At 39.4% G+C, this 24967-nt stretch overlaps 1 protein-coding gene across 2 annotated transcripts in view; it reads left to right on the top strand.

Annotated features, from left to right (window-relative positions):
* Positions 1-8117: 8117 nt before the first annotated feature.
* LOC116865159 (interferon-induced very large GTPase 1-like) overlaps positions 8118-24967 on the top strand; it is a 38538-nt gene continuing 21688 nt past the window's right edge. The window contains exon 1 of one of the 2 annotated variants that reach the window (XM_032853351.1): positions 8118-8402. The gene's annotated coding sequence lies outside the window, so the exon portion shown is untranslated. Of the gene's footprint in view, positions 8403-9810; positions 10164-24967 lie in introns of those variants that run through there. The other variant, XM_032853353.1, reaches the window with a different exon arrangement.

Genomic DNA, 24967 nt, shown 5'->3' with positions numbered 1-24967 from the left:
AATCATCAGTCTTAAACAATTCACAGCACTCACCATAGTACATACCCTCCCCAAGTCCATAACCCAGCCACCCTATCCATCTACCCTCAACCCCCAAGCAACCCTCAGTGTGTTTCCTGAGATTAAGAGTCTCTTATGTTCTGTCTCCCTGTATTTTATTATATTGAATTTATAAATCCATAAATGTAAATATGTACAGTCACTGTGGAAAAAAGTATGAAGGTGCCACAAAAACTTACAAATATAGGGATGCCTGGGTGGTTCAGTCAGTTATGTGTCTGCTTAGACTCAGGTCATGGTACCACAGTCCTGAGATCAAGCCGTGCATTGGGTTCCTTTCTTGTAAGGGAGCTTGCTTCTCCCTCTCCCTCTGCCTCTGCCCTTGTTCATATGCTCTTTCTCTCTTGCTCACTCTCTGAAATAAATGAAAAAATAAATAAATAAGTAAATAAATAAATAACGTATTAAAAAAAAAAGAAAACAGGGGCACCTGGGTGGCTCAGTGGGTTAACCCTCTGCCTTCGGCTCAGGTCATGATCTCAGGGTTCTGGAATTGAGCCCCACATCGGGCTCTCTGCTCAGCAGGGAGCCTGCTTCCTCCTGTCTCTCTGCCTGCCCCTCTACCTACTTGTGATCTCTATCTGTCAAATAAATAAATAAAATCTTAAAAAAAAAAAAAAACAACACTAGAAATGCCATATGATCCAAGGAAGCAAGGTGATGGAGGAGTAGGAGACTGAAATATCATTAGGTCCCAGGGGTCCAGCTAGATAGTTATCAAACCATTCTGAACACCTACAAACTCAACAGAAGATAGACAAAAAGAAGAGCAATGATTCTAGGAACAGAAAATTGATGACTTTCTGGAAGGTAGGGCGTGCAGAGAAGTGAATCTGAAGCAATGGGAAGATAGTGATAGAGCAGCAGAGCACAAATCATACCTTTTAGAAGTCTGCTCCACTGAGGGACATTGCTCCAGAGACCCTCACAGGGACAGCATGGTCTCACGACCTGCGGGGTCATAGAAAGACCAGAGGTGTCTGAGTATGGCAGAGCTGCCAGATATCGGAGCAGGGAAGCCAGCTACAAAGACAAGCTGAGGAGTGCACTCACAGCTTTGGGTTACCTGAAACCATGATCCGAGGCACAGTTGGACCACTGTTCTTCAAGCAGGGACCCCACAAGGGGCAGATCCGGAGAGAACCCCTCCTTCCTACTCCAGGAGGAGTGGGGTGGGAGTGCTGGCAGGAATCTGCTTGGTTTGGAGACTCCATACGGGGCCATTTGCCAGAGATGGAATTGCTTGGTCACAGGCTGGTTGAGCATGGGCCGTGGCTGGAGACCAAGGAGACAGGAGTGATTGACTGCCTTACTCTGAGAGTGCACTGAAGAGTGGGGGCCCAACTCTCAGCTCCATAGGTTGGAGATTGGGAGGCCACCATTTTCATTCTCTTCCTCCAAAGCTCTACAGAAAGTTTTCAGGGAACAAAAGCTACTGAGAGCGAACCCGAACAGATTATTTAGCCTGGCCCCTGGCAAGGGTGGTGCGATTCCATCTTGGGCAAAGACATTTGAGAATCACTGCAACAGACCCCTCCCCCAGAAGATCACCAAGAACATCCAGCCAAGACCAAGTTCACAGATCAATGAGAACTGCAGAACTCCAGAGCTAGAGGAAAGCAATGCATAGAATTCATGGCTTTCCTCCCATGATCCTTTAGTCTTGCAAAGTTAAATTTCTTTTAATTTTATTTTTTTCTTATTCTATTTTTTTAACCTTTCATCTTTCTTCTTTTAACATTTTAAACTGTTTTATCTTATCAATAACTTTTTTAAAAAATCTTTTTAAATTTTCATTGTTATAGTCATATTTTATCCCTTCATGAATTTAACCTTATTTTTCACAAGGTTTTTTTATTTTACTTTATTTTTTATAGGTTTTTTTTTTCCTTTAAAACTTTGGGATACAATTTCTTCTAATAGATTAAAATATACACTAAAACTAGTGCATGGCTTTGTTCTAGTCTCCAGCCTGATCATATTCTCTCCTCTTTTTTTTTCTTTTTTCTTTTTCCAACCATCTTATCTTATCATCTTGTTTTCTAGAATCTTTTTTACTTTCATCCTTACAATCCTATCCCATCCCTTCATCATGTTTACCCTTATTTTTGAATATATATGTTTTCCTTTCTTTAAAATTTTGAGAGGTAGTTTCTTCTAAGAGACGAGAATACACCCCAATTCAAGTGGGGGGCTCTGTTCTATTCACCAGTCTAATATATACCTATTTTTATTTTTTTTTATTTTTCCCCTTTCTTCCCCCGGTTTCAGGTTTCCTCTGATTTTCTATCTTATTTATTTCTGTGGACTTTGCCACCCTTTTATTTATTTTTTCCTTTGCCACCCTTTTAGTATTTTATTCTCTTTGTCATCTATTCTTATCAGGATAAAATGACAGGCAGAGAAACTCACCCAAGGTGGGGAAAAAAAAAGAACAAGAGGCAGTACCAATGGCTAGGGACCTAATCAATATGGACATTGGTAAGATGTCAAAACTAGAGTTCACAATAATGATTATCAAAGTGCTAGCTGGGCTCAAAAAAGGCATGGTAGATATTACAGAATCCCTTTCTGAGGAAATAAATTCCCTTTCTGGAGAAATAAAAGAACTAAAATCTAACCAAGTTGAATTTTAAAAAAGCTATTAATGAGGTGCAATCAAAAATGGAGGCTCCTTCTGCCTTCGGCTCAGGTCGTGATCTCAGGGTCCTGGGATCGAGCCCCACATCAGGCTTTCTGCTCAGCAGGGAGCCGGCTTCCCCCGCCCCTGCCTGCCTCTCTGCCTACTTGTGATCTGTCAAATAAATAAATAAAATCTTTTTTTAAAAAAAGGAAAAAATGGGGGCTCTTACTGATAGGATAAATGAGGCATAAGAGAGAAATAGTGATGAAGAAGATCAAATTAGTGATGAAGAAGATCAAATAAAGAAGCTGAACAAAAGAGAGACAAACAGCTATGGGACCAAGAGGGGAGAATTTGAGAGATAAGTGATACCAAAAGACAGAACAATATTAGAGTAATTGGGATCCCAGAAGAAGAGGAGAGAGGGACAGAAAGTATATCGGAGTGAATTATTGTAGAGAATTCCCTAATATGGCAAAGGGAACAAGCATCAAAATCCAGGAGGCACAGAGAATCCCCCTTAAAATCAATAAAAATAAGTCCACACCCCGTCATCTAATAGTAAAACTTACAAGTCTTAGTGACAAGGAGAAATTCTTGAAAGCAGTTCAGGACAAGAAGTCTGTAACATACAATAGTAGAAATATCAGATTGGCAGCAGAGTTATCCACAGAGACCTGGCAGGCTAGACAGGACTGGCATGATATATTCAGAGCACTAAATGAGAAAAATACACAGCCAAGAATACTATATACAGCTAGACAGTCACTGAAAATAGAAGGAGAGATAAAAATCTTCTAGGAACAACAAAAATTAAAAGAATTTGCGAACACCAAACCATCCTTACAAGAAATATGGAAAGGGGTCCTCTAAGCAAAGGGAAAGCCAAAAAGTAACAGACCAGAAAGGAAAAGAGACAATATACAGCAACAGTCACATTACAGACAATACAATGTCACTAAATTCATATCTTTCAGTGGTTACCCTGAATGTAAATGGGCTACATGCCTCAATCAAAAGACACAGGGTATCAGAATGGATAAAAAAAAAATAAGGCCCATCAATATGTTGTCTACATTAAATTCACTTTAGACCCAAAGACACCTCCAGGTTTAAAGTGAAAGGGTGGAAAACAACTTACCATGCTAACGGACATGAAAAGAAAGGTGGGATGGCAATCCTTATATCAGATAAATTGGATTTTAAGCCAAAGACTATAATAAGAGATGAGTAAGGACACTACACAGGAATTCAGTAAATTGTCCAGGATATAAAATTGATGCACAGAAATCAGTTGCATATCTATACACCAATGACAAGACAGAAGAAAAAGAAATTAAGGAGTCAATGCCATTTACAATTGCACAAAAACCATAAGATACCTAGGAATAAATCTAACCAAAGAGGCAAAGAATTTGTACTCAGAAAAGTATGGAGTACTCATGAAGGAAATTGAGGAAGACACAAAAAAATGGAAAAATGTTCCATGCTCATGGATTGAAAGAAGAGATGTGAAAATGTCTAAAGCAATCTTCACATTTAACACAATCCCTACTAAAATACCATCCACTTTTTTCAAAGAAATGGAACAAATAATCCTAAAATTTATATGGAACCAGAAAAGACCCTGAATAGCTAGAGGAATGTTGAAAAAGAAAACCAAAGTTGGTGGCACCACAATTCCAGTCATCAAGCTCTCTTAAAAAGCTGTCATCATCAAGACAGTATGGTACAGGCACATAAACAGACACATAGATCAATGGAACAGAATAGAGAGCTCAGAAATGGATCCTCAACTCTATGGTCAACTAATCTTCTAAGACAAAGCAGGAAAAAATGTCCAATGGAAAAGAAGACAGCCTCTTCAACAAATGGGGTTGGGAAAATTGGACAGCCACATGCAGAAGAATAAAACTGGACCAATTCCTTATATTACACACAAAAATAGACACAAAATGGATGAAAGACCTCAATGTGAGACAGGAATCCATCAAAATCCTTGAGGAGAACACAGGCAGCAACGTCTTCAACCTCAGCCACAGCAATTTCTTCCTAGAAACATCATCAAAGGCAAGGGAGGCAAGGGCAAAAATGAAATATTGGGTCTTCATCAAGATCATAGGAAGCAGTCAATAACAAAAAAAGACAATTGTCAACAGGATCCAATAGCACATAAAAAAGATTATCCACCATGACCAGGTGGGATTCATTACTGGGCTACAAGGATGGTTCAACATTCGCAAATCAATCAGTGTGATAGAACAAATTAATATGAGAAGAGAGAAGAACCACGTGGTTCTCTCAATTGATGCAGAAAAAGCATTTGACAAAATCCAGCATCCGTTCCTGATTAAAACACGTCAAAGTATAGGGATAGAGGGAACATTCCTGAACTTCATCAAATCTATCTATGAAAGACCCACAGCAAATATCATCCTCAATGGCAAAAAGCTTGCAGCCTTCCCGTTGAGATCAGGAACACGACAAGGATGCCCAGTCTCACCACTCTTGTTCAACATAGTATTAGAAGTCCTAGCAACAGCAATCAGACAACAAAGAGAAATAAAAGGTATCCAAATTGGCAAGGAAGAAGTCAAACTCACTATCTTCACAGATGACATGATTCTTTATATGGAAAACCCAGAAGACTCCACCCTCAAACTACTAGAACTCATACAGCAATTCAGTAACGTGGCAGGATACAAAGTCAATGTACAGAAATCAGTGGCTTTCTTATACACTAACAACGAAAATACAGAAAGGGACATTAGAGAATTGATTCCATTTACTACAGCACCAAGAACCATAAGATACCTGAGAATACACCTAACCAAAGAGGTGAAGGATCTGTACTCGAGGAACTACAGAACACTCATGAAAGAAATTGAAGAAGACACAAAAAGATGGAAGACCATTCCATGCTCTTGGATTGGAAGAATAAACATTGTTAAAATGTCTATACTGCCTAGAGCAATCTATACTTTCAATGTCATTCCGATCAAAATTCCACCGGTATTCTTCAAAGAGCTGGAGCAAATAATCCAAAAATTTGTATGGAATCAGAAGAAATCCCGAATCTCTAAGGAAATGTTGAATAACAAAAATAAAACTGGGGGCATCACGTTACCTGATTTCAAGCTTTATGACAAAGCTGTGATCACCAAGACAGCATGGTACTGGCATAAAAACAGACACAGAGACCAGTGGAACAGAGTAGAGAGCCCAGATATGGACCCTCAACTCTATGGTCAGTTAATCTTCGACAAAACAGGAAAAAATATACAGTGGAAAAAAGACAGTCCCTTCAATAAATGGTGCTGGGAAAACTGGACAGCTATATGTAGAAGAATGAAACTCGACCATTCTCTTACACCATACACAAAGATAAACTCGAAATGGATAAATGACCTCAACGTGAGACCATAATCCATCAGAATCCTAGAGGAGAACATAGGCAGGAATCCTTTCGATATCAGCCACAGCAAGTTCTTTCAAGATATGTCTCCAAAGGCAAAGGAAACAAAAGCAAAAATGAAATTTTGGGACTTCATCAAAATCAAAAGCTTCTGCACAGCAAAGGAAACAGTCAAGAAAACAGAGAGGCAACCCACGGAATGGGAGAAGATATTTGCAAATGACAGTACAGACAAAACGTTGATATCCAGGATGTATAAAGAACTCCTCAAACTCAACACATACAAAACAGACAATCAGATTAAAAAAAAAATGGGCAGAAGATATGAACAGACACTTCTCCAATGAAGACATACAAATGGCTATCAGACACATGAAAAAATGTTCATCATCACTAGCCATCAGGGACATTCAAATTAAAACCACATTGAGATATCATCTTACACCAGTTAGAATGAGCAAAATTAGCAAGACAGGAAACAACATGTGTTGGAGGGGTTGGAGAAAGGGGAACCCTCTTACACTGTTGGTGGGAATGCAAGTTGGTGCAGCCACTTTGGAGAACAGTGTGGAGATTCCTCAAGAAATTAAAAAGAGAGCTTCCCTATGACCCTACCATTGCACCACTGGGTATTTACCTCAAAGATACAGATATAGTGAAAAGAAGGGCCATCTGTACCCCAATGTTTATAGCAGCAATGGCCACGGTCCCCATGGACGGGACTGGAAGAGATTATGCTGAGTGAAATAAGTCAAGCAGAGAGAGTCAATCATCATATGGTTTCACTTACTTGTGGAGCATAACAAATAACATGGAGGACAAGGGGAGTTAGAGAGGAGAAGGGAGTTGGGGGAAATTGGAAGGGGAGGTGAACCATGAGAGACTATGGACTCTGAAAAACAATCTGAGGGGTTTGAAGGGGCGGGGGGGTGGGAGGTAGGGGGAACCAGGTGGTGGGTATTAGAGAGGGCACAGATTGCATGGAGCACTGGGTGTGGTGCAAAAACAAGGAATACTGTTATGCTGAAAATAAAAAAAAAATAAAAAAAATTTAAGAAAATTAAAAAAATTAAAAGAGAGGCAAATGAAGAAACAGACTCCTAACTATTAAAAACAAACATGGTTGGGGGTGGGTGTTGGTGAGAGGATGCATTAAATAGGTGATAGGGATTAAGGAGGGCACTTGTGATGAGCACTGAGTGTTGTATGTAAGTGTTTAATCACCAAATTCTACTCCCGAAACTAATATTACACTCTGTCAACTAACTGCAATTTAAATAAAAATTTGGTGAAAAAAAAATAACATGTAGAAGCATTAAACAAAGAATATATTTTTTAAACCATGCAATTAAAACTAACAACAGAGTAACAAATAATCTCAGAGTATATCTACTGAGGATGTATAAGAACTTTCTCAAAGAAAGTTATGGAACTTTATTGAGGCACATAAAAAAACACCTAAATAGCAGAGACAACCATATACATGAAAGACAAGTCTCAATAAAAATGGCATTTCCCCTAAAGATTCTCAAACTCAATGTTTGTAATTGTAATTACAACAATGTTTGTAAATGTAATTACAACCAAAAGCCTGACAAGGTTTCCATGGAACTTTAAAAGTTTACCTTAAAATAATACGAGAATCTATCTAAAAAGGCAAAAGTAGCCAATGCTGCTGGAAGAAACAAAATGAAGTGAGGTACTGTTAAGTTAGTTGAACAATTGGGTAGTCAGAGCCAGGGTCCCCAACAAGAAAATACAAAGTTAGGACAGCTAAGATAAAACCGCACTGACATCCTGTTTGGCAGCTTAGACAGGAGGGCACTGACATCCTGTTTTGCAACTTTTGCAGAAGGGACTTCTACAAAACATCCCCACAAAGGTCAAGTAACCACAGAGCATTTGTCAGTATCACAACTGCAGAAAGTTAGCTCCCAGATCTCAGCCCAAAAGACCATCAACACGTGAAAATAATCAGATAGGCAGATGGGTCCAAGTTCAAGACCTGACTGGCACACCTTAGCAGCAAATCCAGAGCGGGCTCACACTCAGGATGCTCAAGATAGTCACGCAAAAGAGCTTATAAAAACCCCTAGATTTTAAAGCCCAAATGGCAAATCTCTCAAACCCCCTCTTTCTCCAGGAGTTTTTTATGTTCACTCAATAAATTTTGCTTTGCTACCCACCACTCTTAGTTCCTCGAAGCAGCGTGACCAAGAACTCCGGGCATTAAGGGAATAAAAATCATGTAATATTTGCTGGGGTCTCTCCTGCAATCTCCACCATCACCAAGGACATCTAACCGTGAGTAGTGGGCAGCAAGTCTCTCTCTATCTCTCTCTTTTGTTTGTCAGTACAATGGGCACCTGTCAGTCTAAGAGCAATTAGTATGACTGCCATTCTCAAGACTCGGGTGACAAATTCTCTGGACTCCTTTCAGACTGATCCCCCAATATAAGTTGGGAATGTTGGTTGGTGAGGACTCAGTATTCCTTTGGGAGCAAATCACCAGATATGGGGAACCCAGGGAAAACCAAACAGTAACTGAGGGGTCCTAGCCGAGGCTACTCTTTGGTGGATACCCAAAAGGCTCTCAAAAGGATCGAGTTCCTTACTTGCCCATCGAGACATCTGGGAAGACACCCTCCTATTACCCTCTTCTTGGCTGACTCCTCCCTGGGAAGACAAGTGGAAAAAGCCTGGGATGGTGCCCTAGACATCCTCCTGCAAATGGTTTGGGCAGACTTCAAGGGATCATGCTCACAGTTCCCTGTTATGATGAGGAAGAGCCTCCTGTTTCTGACTCTTCCTACCTCGGGTATGATTCCTAAGACACCCCCCCTTCCCGTCTCTCAGACCCATGAAAGGAACCTTCATATTGACCAGAAGGCTGGCCACTGATACCTCCTAAGAGACCTGGCTCATGCTGTGTTTGATGAGGCCCCCCTTTTAATTCCCCTACTAGGGAAACCCTGGCATTGTCTCCTCTGCGCAAATGCAGAAGACAAGCATAAATGTTGTTTTTGTGTAAATGATAGATATGTTCCTCCCCCTTCAGGCTGCTGTGCCTATACCATAAAAGGAGAGCTTCTATGTGCAGCGGGAGCCTCTTACTCCATCTTGCAAACTGTACTCCCCCTGCATGTTTTAAAATGGACACCCCAGTGGTTAGGCCATCTATATGTGGGACTAGCAGAACAAGGCAAGGGAACAAATGTCTACCTTGGTGACTTCCCACCTCCCATGTGGCCTACTTTATCCCTCCAGAAACTAGCTTCTGTTAACCTTTTATTGTGGCTATGTCAGAAGGAACAATTCTACCGTCCCTATCATGCTGATGTAGTTTTTGAATGCTGGTGAGGTCCAGAGCCAATGGCCAAGAAAGAATTCTTGAGATCTTTCCAAGGCAAAATGGTGGTTTTACTAAAGCTTGGGGACAGGACCCATGGGCAGAAATAGGTGCTGCCCCAGGGTTGTGAGGAGCAACTGATTATACATTTTGGGGTTGGTGGAAGGAAAAGGAAGGGAGGTTCCAAAAGGATTTTTACATGCTAAAGAAGACTCACGGGATACAGGAGGCCTTGCTCTTGTCAAACTAAGGCTGTTTTTCCCCCTAGGAAGACATTAACATTAAGACAGGAGCTTCCTGGAGGAATATACTCTGCCTCAAATATTTGTCAATGGGTTGAAGGTTATAAAAACATTTAATTTTATCTACATTTCCCTCTGCCCTTGTTTCCCACATCAATGCCAACTTTCAGTGGGCCAAAAAAATATCTAACACATCTATTAACTACTAAGGCAGTCTTACTAGGTCACAGTCAGTACCCCTTGAGTCTCATAGGTAGGAAATGAGGTCAGGGAAACCAGGGTCACTCTCTGGAGGTAGGACCAAGCCTGGGTACACATAACTAGTCCCAGCACCTCGCAGTGATGACAAGAGCTCTGGCTGTCAGTTGTGTGAGTAGATATGGCCATACATCAGGAAAGGATAAAGAGGAACTGAGGTGGGGATGCTTGTCCTCTCTTCCCAAAAGTCTTCCTAATCAACTATAAGAAATCAAGGTAAGGGATACTTTTCTTCTCTTTTTATAGATGGGCAATTTCCAACCAAAACCCGTACTCCACATTAACTGACTCCAAATATGCCTTCCTGGTTTATACTGGGGGAAAGGCAGTTCATTTTCTTTTGTTCTGAGGCATGGCTACAGTACAAGTTGGAGGATAAGAAATGGGCACCTGGGGGAACAATCAATTATAATACTATTTTACAATTAGACTTGTTTTCAGACGTGAGGGTAAATGGGGGTGAAGTACCTTATGTACAGTATTTCTGGGCCTTATGGAAAACAAAGGCCTGTGCCAACAGTATAAGATCAATCCCAGCCTTCAGGCTGCTCTTTCTCATGACCTACCCACCACTGGGGGAAAAGGAATACCACAGCAAAAGTAGATAGGCAAATGGAGTCTGTAGAAAATTCTTCACCCCCATTTTCTCCTTCCCCAGGGCCTCAGCCTCCTTGTCTGGGTCTTAGACCAGTTTACACCACCTATCTGTCCTACCCTGAAACCTTACTGGTGCTTGGGAGCTTCTCACTCATTGATATCCTGGGTTAATGGCTATAAACCAAGCTAACTATCTCTGGTTAGTTTACCTCAGGAGAGGGACTTTACAGAATATTCCCAAGCAGCTGCCAAAACTCCCTTTGTTTCAGAGAAATTCCATCTTCTCTGGCCCAACATGGATTGCCTAATTCCACTTTGGTGGAAAACAAATGAACAAAAAACCATGGTGTCTGTTCATCTGCCCAAGCTGACAAGGTTTAGAACTCGGAAACTTCTTTCTCTGCCTTCTGGCAGCACTTTGCCTCTTTTACCTCCCCTTCCTCCTCCTCTTTCTACACCACCTTGGGTGTATACACCACTCTTCATCTGGTCAACCTCTTCATTCTTCAAAGCTGTGTAACAAAGAACCAGGCACTATAGGAATAAAAATCCTGTAATAGTACTTGCCTGACCAGATATCAAAGTCTTTTAAAAATCCACATTATTTATAGTAATCTCTAATAACAACAGAGGACAAGCAAATATAGCAAAGGCAGAGAATAAGAGCTTAGAAAATAAAAACTTGCATGTATACGAGCTTTGTGTATTACAGAGAAATTATTACAAATCAGAAGAGGAACATGCTTACTAGATTAAAGAGGCTAGGAAAATCAGTTATCTATATGGAAAATATTTAACTTAGGTCCCTACTCAAACTGATGAATTTTTTAAATATTTATTTGCGAGAGGGAGAAAGAGAGAGCACACAAGCAAGGGGAGTGGCAGGCAGAGGGAGAAGCCAGGCTCCCCACTGAGCAAGGAGCGCAATGTAGGACTGGATCCCAGGACCCTGGTATCATAACCTGAGCCAAAGGCAGATGCTTAACCAACTGAGCCACTCAGGCATCCCTCATATCAATGAAATTAATGACTTCTTAGGACAAGGCAATTTTACTCCTACATGTACCTCTTTTAGAAAAATTTCAAACATCTTCAAATAAAAACATACACAATAATTGCCCAGTCATGGTAATAGCAAAAGAGAATTAGAAACTACCAATCAATTCTCAATGGGAAACTGAAAAAATACGTTATGGTACATTCATACAATGAAATCCATACACTGCATTTTCATACAGCAAAGATGAACAAATTAGATCTGTGTATTTGAACAGATAAATTCCTTCCTTCCCTTCATTAGAAGATTTCATTTTATCTTCCAGGTCTCAATCCATCTTCCAGGAAATCTTCCCTGAAATCTCATACCAGAGTTAGGCCCGCCTCCCAGGTTTTCACAAAAAAAGAGATGCTATATTGTTCCTTTCACAGCACCCACTGTTTTGTGTTTTAATTGCTGGTTTAATGTCTTTCTCCCCAACTTATCTGTGACCTCTGTGAAGGCTGAGATGGTTACCAACTGCCTCATGGGTGTAGCACCAGTCCTATTATGCCCAGCACATGAGAGAGGTTCCATGATGTTCCATAAATATTTGCTGAGTTAATGAGTAAAAGTAGCAGAGAAGGAAGGTTAGAGATACATACATGAAATGAACATCATCCAGAAGATTCAATGTAGTGAGGCAGAAACTTTGGGAAGATGAGGAGTGAAAAGGGGGCAAAAGGATGGAGAAAGCAGTAAATGAAGACAGGAAAAAGTCAGAATGACTTTTGTGTGACAAAAGCCAAGAACTTATGACAAGAAAAGCCAACAAATGCAAATAAAACTGTATATCCTTTCTCATCCCTCATATACATACACAAAGTCCAAACATAGATGCACATCCCTAAGAAGGTTGAATTAGTGTGGAGTTCATATTCATCACTAAATAACAGAATTAGGGACACTTATGGAAGTTATTAAAAACTCCGAGTTTTCTAAATTAAATTAAATTACATGTCAAATTGAAAACTCATGTATTTAAAACAATATTATTTAGAAAATTTAGAAAACAATAAAGAAGAAGAAATAAGGAACAAGTGTGAAACAATGTAAAGATAAAAGGGTCTTTGAGGTAGAGGGACCACCTCAGAAACTCATAGGTTTGTTGGATGGATGGTTGGCTTAATATAATACACAACCATTAACTCACCACCCAACCTGAAAACTAGACCATTGACAGTGACTTCATTTACTTCTATCCTCCTTCCTTATCATTTCCCCTGCCTCCCAACACCTGAGGTAACCACTACCCTGAATCTTGTGTTTTTCTACCTTACTTTTTAAAAATACAGTTGGAGCACATACATTTATTTCTAAAACACATATTGTTTAGTTTTAACATTCTAGAAAGGATTTAAATGCTCCATAACCTTGGATTTATATTTTTCACTTAGGACATTATTGCTAAGATTCACCCACATTGTCATATTGAGTAAGGAACAGGTGGGGATAGTTAGAGAGAGAAAGATAGGGGGCTATGTGATCAGGCTCACAGAAATCCCCCAAATGCTGAGGTGTAAAGAAACCAGAGATAGAGGAACACACCAGATCACTCTGCCCTAGGTGTGTGGGGCATGTTGAGGGGGTGGGGTGGGGGTTATTGTCTTTTTTTAATGACAGTCACCTGTGACCAACAAAGATAACCAGACCCTAAAAAGAAATAAAATCAGTCCTCACTCAAACCAAGAAGTCACAAGAATGTTAAGGCTGCAAGCTCCCTAGTCAGTTCTAAATAAAAGACTGTCAGTGGAGGCCCTGTCAGGACTCCTTTCACTCTTGAGAGCTTTTTCTGTATCCTTGCTTAACAAAACTCTATCACTTTATTCACTCTCCTTTGTCCACGAGATTCATTTTTTGACTCCCTGAGACAACCTAGTTCTCCTTCTTCAATGTGTAGCTTTGGTTCATTTTTGGACTGTAATGTAATATTACCTAGCATTATGTAAATATGCAAGAATATATCTATTGTCCCAGACATTTGGGTTTTTTTTAATTTTTTATTGATTTTTTAATTATTGATTTTTTAAAATATATCTGAGATAGAGAGAGAGCATGTGCACAAGCAAGAGGAGGGGAAGTGGGAGAGGGAGAGGCAGAATCCCCACTGAGCAGGGAGCCTGATGTGGGGCTTGATCCCAGGCCTTGAGGTCATGAGCTGAGCCAAAGGCAGACAATTAACCGACTGAGCTACTCAGGAGCCCCAGATTTTTCTTTGATGAATGATGTTGCTACAAACATCTTTAGTCATATCCCTTGATGCAAATATGCCAGAGTTTCTCTTGGACATATGCCCAGGAGTAGAAGTATAGGACATATAAATGTTCAACGTTACAAGATAAAGCCAAACTGTTTTTCTAAAGAAGCTGTGCGAATTTACACTCCTACCACAAAAGTATATAAAATATCCAATTGATACAAATCCTCTTTAACACTTGATATTTTCTTCTGAATTTTGCCAAATGTGTATATAACGAAATCTCAGTGTGGTCTTGAGCTGTATCTCCCTAATCACTGTGAAGCTGAACACCTTTATTAGCCATATATCTGTGCTATTTATAAGCTTTGTCATTTGTTCAACTGTGTGGTTCAAGGTAGTTTCACTGGAAGAGAACAGAAAATCTTCTCACTGAGCATTAGCATGGCATGTGAACTAGGGAAAGAAGACTTTTTCACCCCTATATTCAAATTTATTGACCAGGTGCAAGGAAGTTGCCTGGTGGTGGCATGTATTAAGGAGGGCACGTATTACATGGAGCACTGGGTGTGGTGCATAAACAAAGAATCTTGGAACACTGAAGAAATAAAATTAAATTAAAAAATAAAATTAAAATAAAGGGACATTGAGAGGTGGGAGCAATTTTAATAGTACTGGCAACCTAGATCCAAACTTTCTACAGATATTTTATAAATGTCAAAAACTAATCAATAAATCACTAAGGTGCAATTTAAAGAAAAAAGGTGCAATAGTGAGCAAATTGTGGACACTTAGCTAAACCTAGGGTGCACAAATCCCTACTGAGGAGCAATTTTATAGAGGAAATCATTTTATCATTTTCTCTCACTACCAACCTTCCTAAGGGGAACAGTAACCATTCCTAGTGAAATGCTTAGATTCCTACCTCATTAAACCTTCTGGAAAACAGGCAACATATGAGGGAAAATCCTTGTCACCACCTTGACCCACCCTTTCTTATCATGGGACTGTCTACAAGTCAATTTTCATCCTGGTTCCTGACACAGAGCTCCTGAAACTCTTATAAATCCCTAAGTGATAAGAGCACCAGAAGCATCTTTTGTTCTAATCAGGCAATTCTGGGTGGGCTCCTGGAGGGTTTCTGGATGGGGACTAGTAACCAGAAAAATAAAGCCATGATTAGAAGTTTGAAGTTTTTAATTCCAACCGTCCCATTCACCGGAGAATGGGAAAGGGCTAGAAATGGAGTAAATAATAGATCATGCTTATGTAATGAGGCCTCCAAAAAATCCCATGGGCATTCAGAGAGCTTCCAAGTTGGTGAATATACATCTACACACCATGAGAGTAATACACTCCAACTCCATGGGAACAGACACTCCTATACTCAGGATCCTCCCAGATGAACCCTTGCCTATGTATATCTTCATCTGGCTGTTCATCTGCATTTTTTATCAAATGTTTAATAAACTGGTTAGTACATGTTTCTCTGAGTTCTGTGAACAACTCCAACAAATTAATCAAACATAAGGCAGGGGTCATGAGACTCTCTGACTGTAGCCAAGTCAGACAGAAGTTATGAGTAACGTGAGGACCTACTGCTTGCAGCTGGCACTAAGTGGGGACAGTTTCCTAGGACTGAGCCCTTAACCTTGGGATCTATCCGAAAGTATATCCAGGTAGGTAGTGTCAAAATTTAGTTAAATTGTAGGATACTCAGCTGCTGTCAGAGAATTGCTTGTTGTGGGTAAAACTACCACATATATGGTGTTGAAACAAAGACAGTTTTTCCTAATACATCTGGCTTATCTGTCTTTTTTTCCTATTCTCCTGCTTTTCCTTTGTTGTCAGTTATCTCCCACCAGATTTTGGAATAGGCTGACAGAGTCCCTTAAAAGATATATTCTCTCAGCCAAAGATGAGCCAACTGGAAGGAAAGGATCAGGGGGAAATACCAAGGCAGGAGAGATCCTATGATTGCAGCTGCCCTTCTCTCTCTAATTGGTGAATTAATTGACTTGACTTCTAGTCAAAGGATTTATAGTCAAAGGACTCCGCTCCACAAGACTTCATACCAAAGCTGGGAGTAGGGTGAGAACATGAACGAGGCAAGTGAGAGGCCTAGAGTGCAATCTTTAAGCATGCCTTCACTCTCAAGTTCCCTTGCAACTTGAGCTTCTTTGTCACCTTGTCCTAGTCCCAGCCCTGAGTGGGGTCCTGGGTGACTGACTATATTCCTGGGTATGTCTGGGTGAATTTCTTTTCTCTCACTGTATTCAGAATAAGGCTAGAATTTTTCAAATGGAAAAGTTGGAAACATAAGGAAAAAAAATACACACACACACGGAAGCCTAGAGAAAAGTTGCCAAGGAACGTACATTAGCCACTTAACAAATAATCATGTTTATTTTTGTTTGTTTCGAATTTTTACTTAAATTCCAGTTAGCTAGCATACAGCCTAATATTAGTTTCAAAATTTAATAATTCATCACTTACATATTGAATAAGTTATTTCTCCTTTTTTATTGTTTTTTAAATTTTCTAAATAAATTTTCCAGTGCTCATCACAACTGCCCTCTTTAATACCCATCATTCATTTATCCTATTTCCTACTGACCTCCCCTTCAGCAACCCTCAGTTTCTTCTCTATAGTTAAAGAGTCTGTTTCTTGGTCTCCCTCTCTCTTTTTTTATGCGTGTTTTTTTTCTTAAGTTCAACATGTGAGTGAAATCATATGATATTTGTCTCTCTCTGACTTATTTCATTTAGTATAAAACTCCTAGCTCCATCCAGGTCATTCCAAATGGAAACATTTCATTCTTTTTATGGCTGAATAATATTCCTCTGTGTGTGTGTGTGTGTGTGTGTGTGTGTGTGTGTGTGTGTACACCACATCTTCTTTATCTATTCATCAGTTGTTGGACATTTGAGATCTCTCCATAGATTGGCTATTGTGGATATTGCTGCCATAAGCATTCGACTGTATGTGCCCCTTCGAATCACTATGTTTGTATCCTTTGGATAAATATCTTGTAGTGCAATTTCTAGTCCATGGGATAGCTCTATTTTTAACTTTCTGAGGAACCTCCACACTGTTTTCCAGAAGGGCTGCACCAGTTTGCATTCCCACCAACAATATAAGAGGGTTCCCCTTTCTCCACATCCAAGTCAATACATGTATTTCCCATGTTGCTAATTTTAGCCATTCTGATAGGTATAAGGTGATATATCATCATAGTTTTGATTTGTATGTCCCTGATAATGAGTGATGTTGAGCATCTTTTCACATGTCTGTTGGCCATCTCTATGTCTTCTTTGGAAAAATCTCTATTCATGTCTTCTGTTCATTTTTTAATTAGATTATTTGTTTTCTGGGTATTGAGTTTGATTAGTTCCTTATAGATTTTGAATACTAACCCTTTATCAGATATGTTATTTGCAAACATCTCACATTCCGTAGGTTGCCTTTCAGTTTTGTTGATTGTTTCCTTTACTGTGCAGAAGCTTTTTATTTTGGTGAAGTCCTAGTAGTTTAGTTTTGCTTTAGGTACCCTTGCCTTAGTAGACATATCCAGAAAGAAGTTGCTATGGCCAAGGTCAAAAAGTTTTCTGCCTATGTTCTCCTCTAGGATGTTGATGGTTTCCAGTCTCACACTAAGCTCTTTCATACTTTTTTAAAAATTGTATTTAAATTCAATTTAGTTAACATATAGTGTATTATTAATTTCAAGGTAGAATTTAGTGATTCCTCAGTTACATATAACACCCAGTGCTCATTACATCAAGTGCCTTACATCAAGTGCCTATCCTCCAATTACTCCCTCCCCCCATATCTCCCTCTTCAGTAACCCTGTTTGTTTCCTATGGGTTAAGAGTCTCTTATGGCTTGTCTCCTTCTGTGATTTCATCTTATTTTATTTTTCCTTCCCTTCCCCTATGTTCCTCTGACTTCTTTCTTACATTCCACATAAATCATATGAAATCATACGATATTAAACCACTGGAATCACATGGTATTTGTCTTTCTCTGACTTATTTCACTTAGCATAATACCTCCTAGCTCCATCCATGTTGTTGCAAATGGCAAGATTTCACTCTTTTTGATGGCTGAGTAATATTTCATTGTACATATTAACCACATCTTCTTTATCCATTCATTTGTCGAAGGACATCTGGGCTCTTTCCATATTTTGGCTATTGTGAACAATGCTGCTATAAAATATTAAAGTCTTTCATTCATTTTGAATTGATTTTTGTGAGTGGTATAAGAAAGTGGCACAGTTTCTTTCTTTTGCATGTTGCTGTCCAGTTTTCTCAACACCATTTGTTGAAGAGACGGTCTTTTTCCCACTGAGTATTCTTTCCGGCTTTGTCAAAGATTAGTTGACCATATAGCTGTAGCTCTATTTCTGGGGTTCCTATTCTCTTACATTGATCCATGTATCTGTCCTTGTGCCAATACCATACTGTCTTCTTCATTACAGCTTGGTAATATAACTTGTGATACCTCCAGCTATGCTTTTCTTTTTCAAGACTGCTGTGCTATTCATGATCTTTTGCAGTTTCATACAAATTTTAGGATTGTTTGTTCTAGCTTTGTGGAAAATGCTATTGGCATTTTGACAAGGATTGCATTGAATGTGTAGATTGGTTTTGGTAGCATAGACATTTTAGCAATATGTGTTCTTCCAGTACATGCGTATAGAATGTTTTTCCATTTCTTTGTGTCATCTTCAATTTCTTCCACCAGTGTTCTATAGTTTTCACAGTACAAATCTTTTACTGCTTTGGTTAGGTTTACTGCTAGGTATCTTATGATTTTGGGTGCAATTGTGAATGGGATCAATTTCTTTGTATTTCTCTTTCTGCAGATTCATTATTGATATAAAAAATGCAAGAGACTTCTGTACATTGATTTTGTACCTGCAACTTTACTGAATTTGTGTATCAGCTGTAGGAATTTTTTGGTGGAGTCTTTTGGGTTTTCTATCTGCAAATACTGAAAGTTTCATTTCTTCCTTGTCGATCTGGATGCCTTTTATTTCTTCTCATTGTCCTATTGCTGAGGCTAAGACTTCCGGTACTATATTTAAAACAGAGGTAAGAGTGGACATCCTTGTCTTGTTCCTGATCATAAAGGAAAACCTCTGTTTTTTCCCACTGAGGATGATATTAGCTGTAGGTTTTTCATATAAGGCCTTTATTATGTTGAGGTGGGCTCCCTCCACCCCTATTTTCTTACCATAAATGGATGTACACTTAATCAAATGCTTTTTCTGCATCTATTGAAAGGATCATATGGTTCTTTCTTTTATTAATGTGGTGTATCATGTTTGTTGATTTGCAAATATTGAATCACACTTGCAACCCAGGAGTAAATCCCACTTGATCAATGAGAATGATTCTTTTAATGTACTGTTGGATTCAATTTGCTAGATTTTTGTTGAGAATTTTTCTTCATGGATATTTGCCAATAGTCCTCTCTTTTAGTGGAGTCCTCATCTGGAATTGAGGTAATGCTGTCCTTATAGAATGAGTTTAGAAGTTTTCCTTCCATTTCTAATTTTTGGAACAGTTTGAAAAGAATAGATATTAACTCTTCCATAAATGTCTGGTAGAATTCCCCTGAGAGGTCACCTAGCTCAGGACTTCTGTTTTTGGGGAGATTTTTTATTATTTATTCAAATTCTTTGTGGTTAACAGTCTGCTCAAGTTTTCTATTTCTTCCTGTTTCAGTTTTTGTAGTGTATATGTGTTTGGGAATTCAACCATTTCTTCCAGATTGCCAAATTTGTTGCCCTACAATTTTTCATAATATTCTCTTACAACTGTTTGTATTTCTGTGGTGTGGGTTGTTATTTCTCCACTCTTGTTTGTGATTTTGTTTATTTGGGTCCTTTTTCTTTTCTTTTTGTAAGTCTGGCTAGAAGTTTATCAATTTTATTAATTTTTTCAAAGAACCAACTCCTAGTTTCATTGATCTGTTCTACTATATTTTTTAGTTTCTATGTCATTTAATTCTGCTCTAATCTTTATTATTTCCATTCATCTGCTGGCTTTAGGTTTCATTCGTTGTTCTTTTCCTAGCTCCTTTGCATGTAAGGTTAGGTTGTATATTTGAGATTTTTGTTGTTTCTTGAGGTAGGTCTGTATTGCTATATATTCTCCTCTTAGGACCACTTTGCTACACCCCAAAGGTTTTAGACAGTTCTGTTTTCATTTTCATTTGTTTCCATTTTTTTTAAAGATTTTATTTATTTATTTGACATACAGAGATGACAAGTAGGCAAAGAGGCAGGCAGAGAGAGAGGGAAGCAGGCTCCCTGCTGAGCAGAGAGCCTGATGTGGGGCTCGATCCCAGGACCCTGGGATCATGACCTGAGCCAAAGGCAGAGGCTTTAACCCACTGAACCACCCAGGCACCCCTCCATGTATTTTTTAAAATTCTTCTTTGATTTCCTGGTTGACCCATTCATTTTCTAGTAGCATGTTGTTTAACATCCATGTATTTGTGGTCTTTCTAAATTTTCTTGTGTGTTTGACTTCAAGTTTCATAGCTTTGTGGTCAGAAAGTATGCATGGTATGATCTTTTTGTAGCTGATGAGGCCTGTTTTGTGACCTGGTATGTGATCTGTTCTGGAGGATTTTCCTACTGCACTTGAAAAGAATGTATATTCTGCTGCTTTAGGATGAAGTGTTCTGAATATATCTGTTAAGTACATCTGGTCCAGGGTGGCATTCAAAGCCTTTGTTTTCTTGTTGAAGATGATCTGTCCATTGTTGTAAGTAGGATGTTAATGTTCCCTAATATTATTGTATTATTATCAATGAATTCATGTATGTTTGTTATTAATTGTTTTATATATTTGGGTGTACCCAGGTTGGAGGCATAAATATTTAAAATTGTTAGATCTTCTTGTTGGATAGTCCCCTTTATTATGATATAATACTCTTTTTCATCTCTTGTTACAGTCTTCAGCTTAACAAAATCTAATTTGTCTGATATAAATATAGCTACTTCAGCTTTCTTTTGATTTCCATTTGCACGATGAATGTTTCTCCATTGCCTTACATTCAATCTCCAGGTGTCTTTAGGTCTAAAATGAGTCTCTTGTAGGTAGCATACAGATGGGTCTTATTTTTTGTTCTGTTTTGTTTGTTTGCTTCTTTGTTTTTTATCCATTCTGACATCCTATATCTTTTGATTAGAGAGTTTAGTCCTTTTATATTCAGAGTAATTATTGATAAATATGTATTTATTACCATTTTATTACTTGGTTTGTCTTTGTTTCTGGAGATGTTCTCTGCTTTTCTGTTGTCTTTGTCACTTTTGGTCTTTATTTCCCAATAAAAGTCCCATTAATATTTTTTTGCAGGGCTGGTTTTGTGGCCACAAACTCTTTTAGCTTTTGTTGGTCTGGAAAACTCTTTATCTCTCTTTCTATTTTGAATGTTAGACTTGATGGATAGAGCATTCTTGATTGCAGGTTTTTCCCATGTTGGCATGGGAAATGTTAGCATGTTGAATATATCATGTCACTCTCTTTTTGCTTGCCAAGTTTCTCTGAAGAGATCTACAATTAGCCTTACAGTTTTCCCTTATAAGTGAAGGACTTCTTTATCATGCTGTTTTTAGAATTTTTTAGAATTTTTTCTTTATACTATAGTTTGCAAATTTAACTACAATATGTAATTGGTGTTGGCCTGCTTTTGTTGATTTCAGTGGATGTCCTCTGTGTCTCCTGAACATGAATGTCTGTTTCCTTCCCTAGATAAGGAAATTTTTCAACTATTTTTCTTCAAATAAACCTTCTTCACCTTTTCTCTTTTTCTCCTGGGACTCCAATAATATGCATGTTATTACATATTATGGAATCACTGAGTTTCCTAGGTCTATCCTTGTGATCCATAGTTCTTTCTCTCTTTTGTTCAACTTCATCATTTTCCATTGTTCTATCTTCTATATCACTTATTTGTTCCCACTTTTTCCATCCGTGTGGTCATGACAGCCAGTTTCAAATTTGTTATTGCATTTTCCATTTTTGACTGTTTTTAAAACTCTTTTACCTCTGTGGTATGGTTCTCTCCAATGTCTTCCATGCTTTTCTAAAACCCAGCAAGTATACTTAAGATTGTTGCTCTACATGCTCCGTCAGGTATATTACTTACATCTTTTTCAGTTAGATCTCTAGTTGTGACCTCATATTGCTTCTTTTGGGTGAATTCCTCTGTCTTGGCATTTTGTCTAGGTCTTGGTCTTCTTCTATGTATTCGAAAAGCCTGTAATGTTTCTTGCTCCTGGGAATAACGGCTTTATGAAGGAGAGGTCGTACAATGTCCAGGGCCTGGCACTTTAGGGAATGTCTTTGGTGTGTGCTGCAGGTACTCTGCTGCTGTGTTTTGGCTGCTCTATCCCTCAACTCAGTCATCTCCAGAGGTTCACCTTGCCTGCAGTGGGCAGTATTTGAACCTTAGCCAGAATGTGGTGAGATTTAACTAGCCATGTTCTGGTCAGCTTGTTAAATAAGACTGATGCTACTTCAACTAGAACTGAACCCTTGTAGAACTCTATAGTTCTTAGAGGTGGTGTGTGCAGGGGGGTTCTGTTGGCCTTCTGGGTAAAGGGCCCACTGCGCTGGTCCTTAGGCACTAGAGATACCAGCAGAGTGAAGGGTGGCCATACTTTGTGTAAACATGTTAGGCAGCCAGAGTTGGTGCTGTGCTGTTTACTAAAGCTTGTTTATGCTGAGGGGCAGGGGAGGGAAATGGTGCCAGCCAGCTCCTTTGTCCCCAGAGGTGGGTCTCCATAGCATCTGCTCTCAGGGAACCACTCCCAGAAGAGTGAATCATTTCCTTTCATGTGTCCTAGGCATTTTTCAGATTACTGTTTTCATTCTGTCTGTCTCTGTGTTGCCTGACTGCTGGGAGCAGCACAGTGCACTTTGGGCTCTATCTCAGCCAATGCTGCTGACTTTTAAAACTCCAAACTTTAAGAATGTGCTGTGGCAGGGGCCTGCACTGGTCTTCTGAGGGAGGGTTTAACCTAGAAGGGAAGTTGCATATGAGCTCAGGGGTATGGAACTGGAAGCAAAGCAGGCTAAAGAGCCAGTGTCCAGGTTAAAAGCCCTCAGCAGGTATCTCTGTACCTATGCTAAAGGGCAGAGAAAGGAAATGGTGCCCACCACCACTGCTCCTGGCTCTTTTTCTCCTGGAGAGGCATCTCTGCAAATGCCACCTCTCACAGATGCACTGGAAGAAGAGCCAACAGTCTGTCCCCATGCACCTTAGGCAATCTTCAGATCATGTCATCTGCCCTGGGTTTGCTTGCCTGACTTCTCTCTAGGAGTAGGGCAGGATTGTCAGGTCTCTATCCCAACCAAGCATACCAACCTGTAGAACTCCAGTCTTTGAACCCCACTGGTTGCAAAAAAACACAAAAATCAGCCCTTCTCATTTTCCCAACCAATGGCTTTGGGGAAGTGCTCTCCTTGTGCATATCCATTTGCAGCCCTCTCTCTCACCTCTCTCTGCTAGCAGGGCTCCCTCCCTCTTGCAGCACCCACAATCCATTTCTCCCCCAAACAATATATATATATATGCTTTAATTGCTGTAAAGTTGCCTCTCAGAACTGCTTTTGTTATATCCCACTCATTTTTTAAAGAAAAACAACTAACAAAAATGGAAGTGAGAACATTTTTTCATAAATTCAGACACCTCTGCTTCCGAGAGAGTCAAAGTCTGGGCTGGAGGTAAGTCGTTGTAAGATTTCTTTTCCTTGACTGTCCATGGTTCTTGGTCATGCTGCTTTGAGGAATGAAGAGGAAGACCAGACTAAGATTGCTAGACAGTAGAGCAAAGTTTACTGAGTGATAATACAAAGCTCCTGAAGGAAGGGACCTGAGAGGATTGCCAGTTTAGCCTGGTGGTTTGGCATTTAGATGTAGGGGATTTTCTGGGCTTGTTGGCAGGCTCTTTGTTTTAAACTGATTAACCCTCCAAGTGCCTCTCACCCAATCAGATTTTTCTCATCTACCTATCACATAGGAAAGGGTGCAGGGTTCCCTCCAGGGTGGTGTAAAATCTTTTTAAGGGTGGTTTCCTCTTAGTGCATTGGGGGTGGGGTTAGGGGTAATTGTCACTGCCTGCCTTTCTTCCAACTATCCTTCATTATCATCAAGGAACCTAATGTACCTTTGCTCTAGTCTCTCTGGGGCAACTGGAAGATGAAAGCTTCATTTCAAAGAGACAGATGAAGAAAAAGGAGAAAAGTGGGATAAACAAAGAGATACAACAAACACAGAAACTAAAATAGAAACAGAAGCTGATGGATATAGTCATAGTGATGTAGTTTTTGAATGCAGATAGGAACCAGAGCAGATGGCCAAGAAAGAATTCTTGAGATATCTTTGGTGCAGAAAGGTGATTTTATTACAGCAGGGAGACAGGACCCGTCGGCAGAAAAAGCTGCTGCACCAAGGCTATAAGGGGTGACTGATTATATACTTGGGTGTTGGGAGAGGTAAGGAAAAACAGAGGTGTGCAAAAGGACTGTCATATGCTAACAAGAACCTAATAAGACATTGGAGGCCTTGCCATTGTCTAGTTAAGTTTGTTTTTCCCTCTACAAGTCATTAACATTAATACAGTTGGGAGTTTCCTTCTGGAAGTTGGGTTATTCATAAGAATGCTTTCTTCCTGTAAATCACTTAAATGTTTATAAACTGAGGGAGACTCACCTCCCACAGGACTGTGATCTCTGTACATTAACCATCTGTTTTTCTTCCCTGAGCTTTTAGGGCAGTTAGGAGTGCCTGAGGAATGTCACACAGATCCTCACCCTAGAGGGAGCGGGGATTGCATGTCATCTTGTGCTTTGCCCCCAGTTTGCCTTCTGCACCCTCATCCATAGGAAAGAGCCTCCATAGAGACACAGACAGATAAGACATGCTAAGAACACAAATAAGAATCTGTCAGTGTCACTGTTCTGATAAACAGCCTCACATCTGGGAGAAAGGCAGTATATTATCTAAACAAATAAGTAACTTGGTAATTTGTATTATTGAATAAAAATAAATCCAGACAGGTTTAAAAATACTTTGTTTGAAAGTACTATTGCAGTAGGAGAAAGGAGACTTGTAATAGGGAAACAGTCTAACCATAGAGATACAAGTGCAATCATCACAAAGGC

Source organism: Lontra canadensis, unplaced genomic scaffold, assembly GCF_010015895.1.
Source record: "Lontra canadensis isolate GAN:19392208 unplaced genomic scaffold, GSC_riverotter_1.0 scaffold7, whole genome shotgun sequence".
Lineage (NCBI taxonomy): Eukaryota > Metazoa > Chordata > Mammalia > Carnivora > Mustelidae > Lontra > Lontra canadensis.
This window is presented reverse-complemented; position numbering and strand designations above follow the sequence as displayed.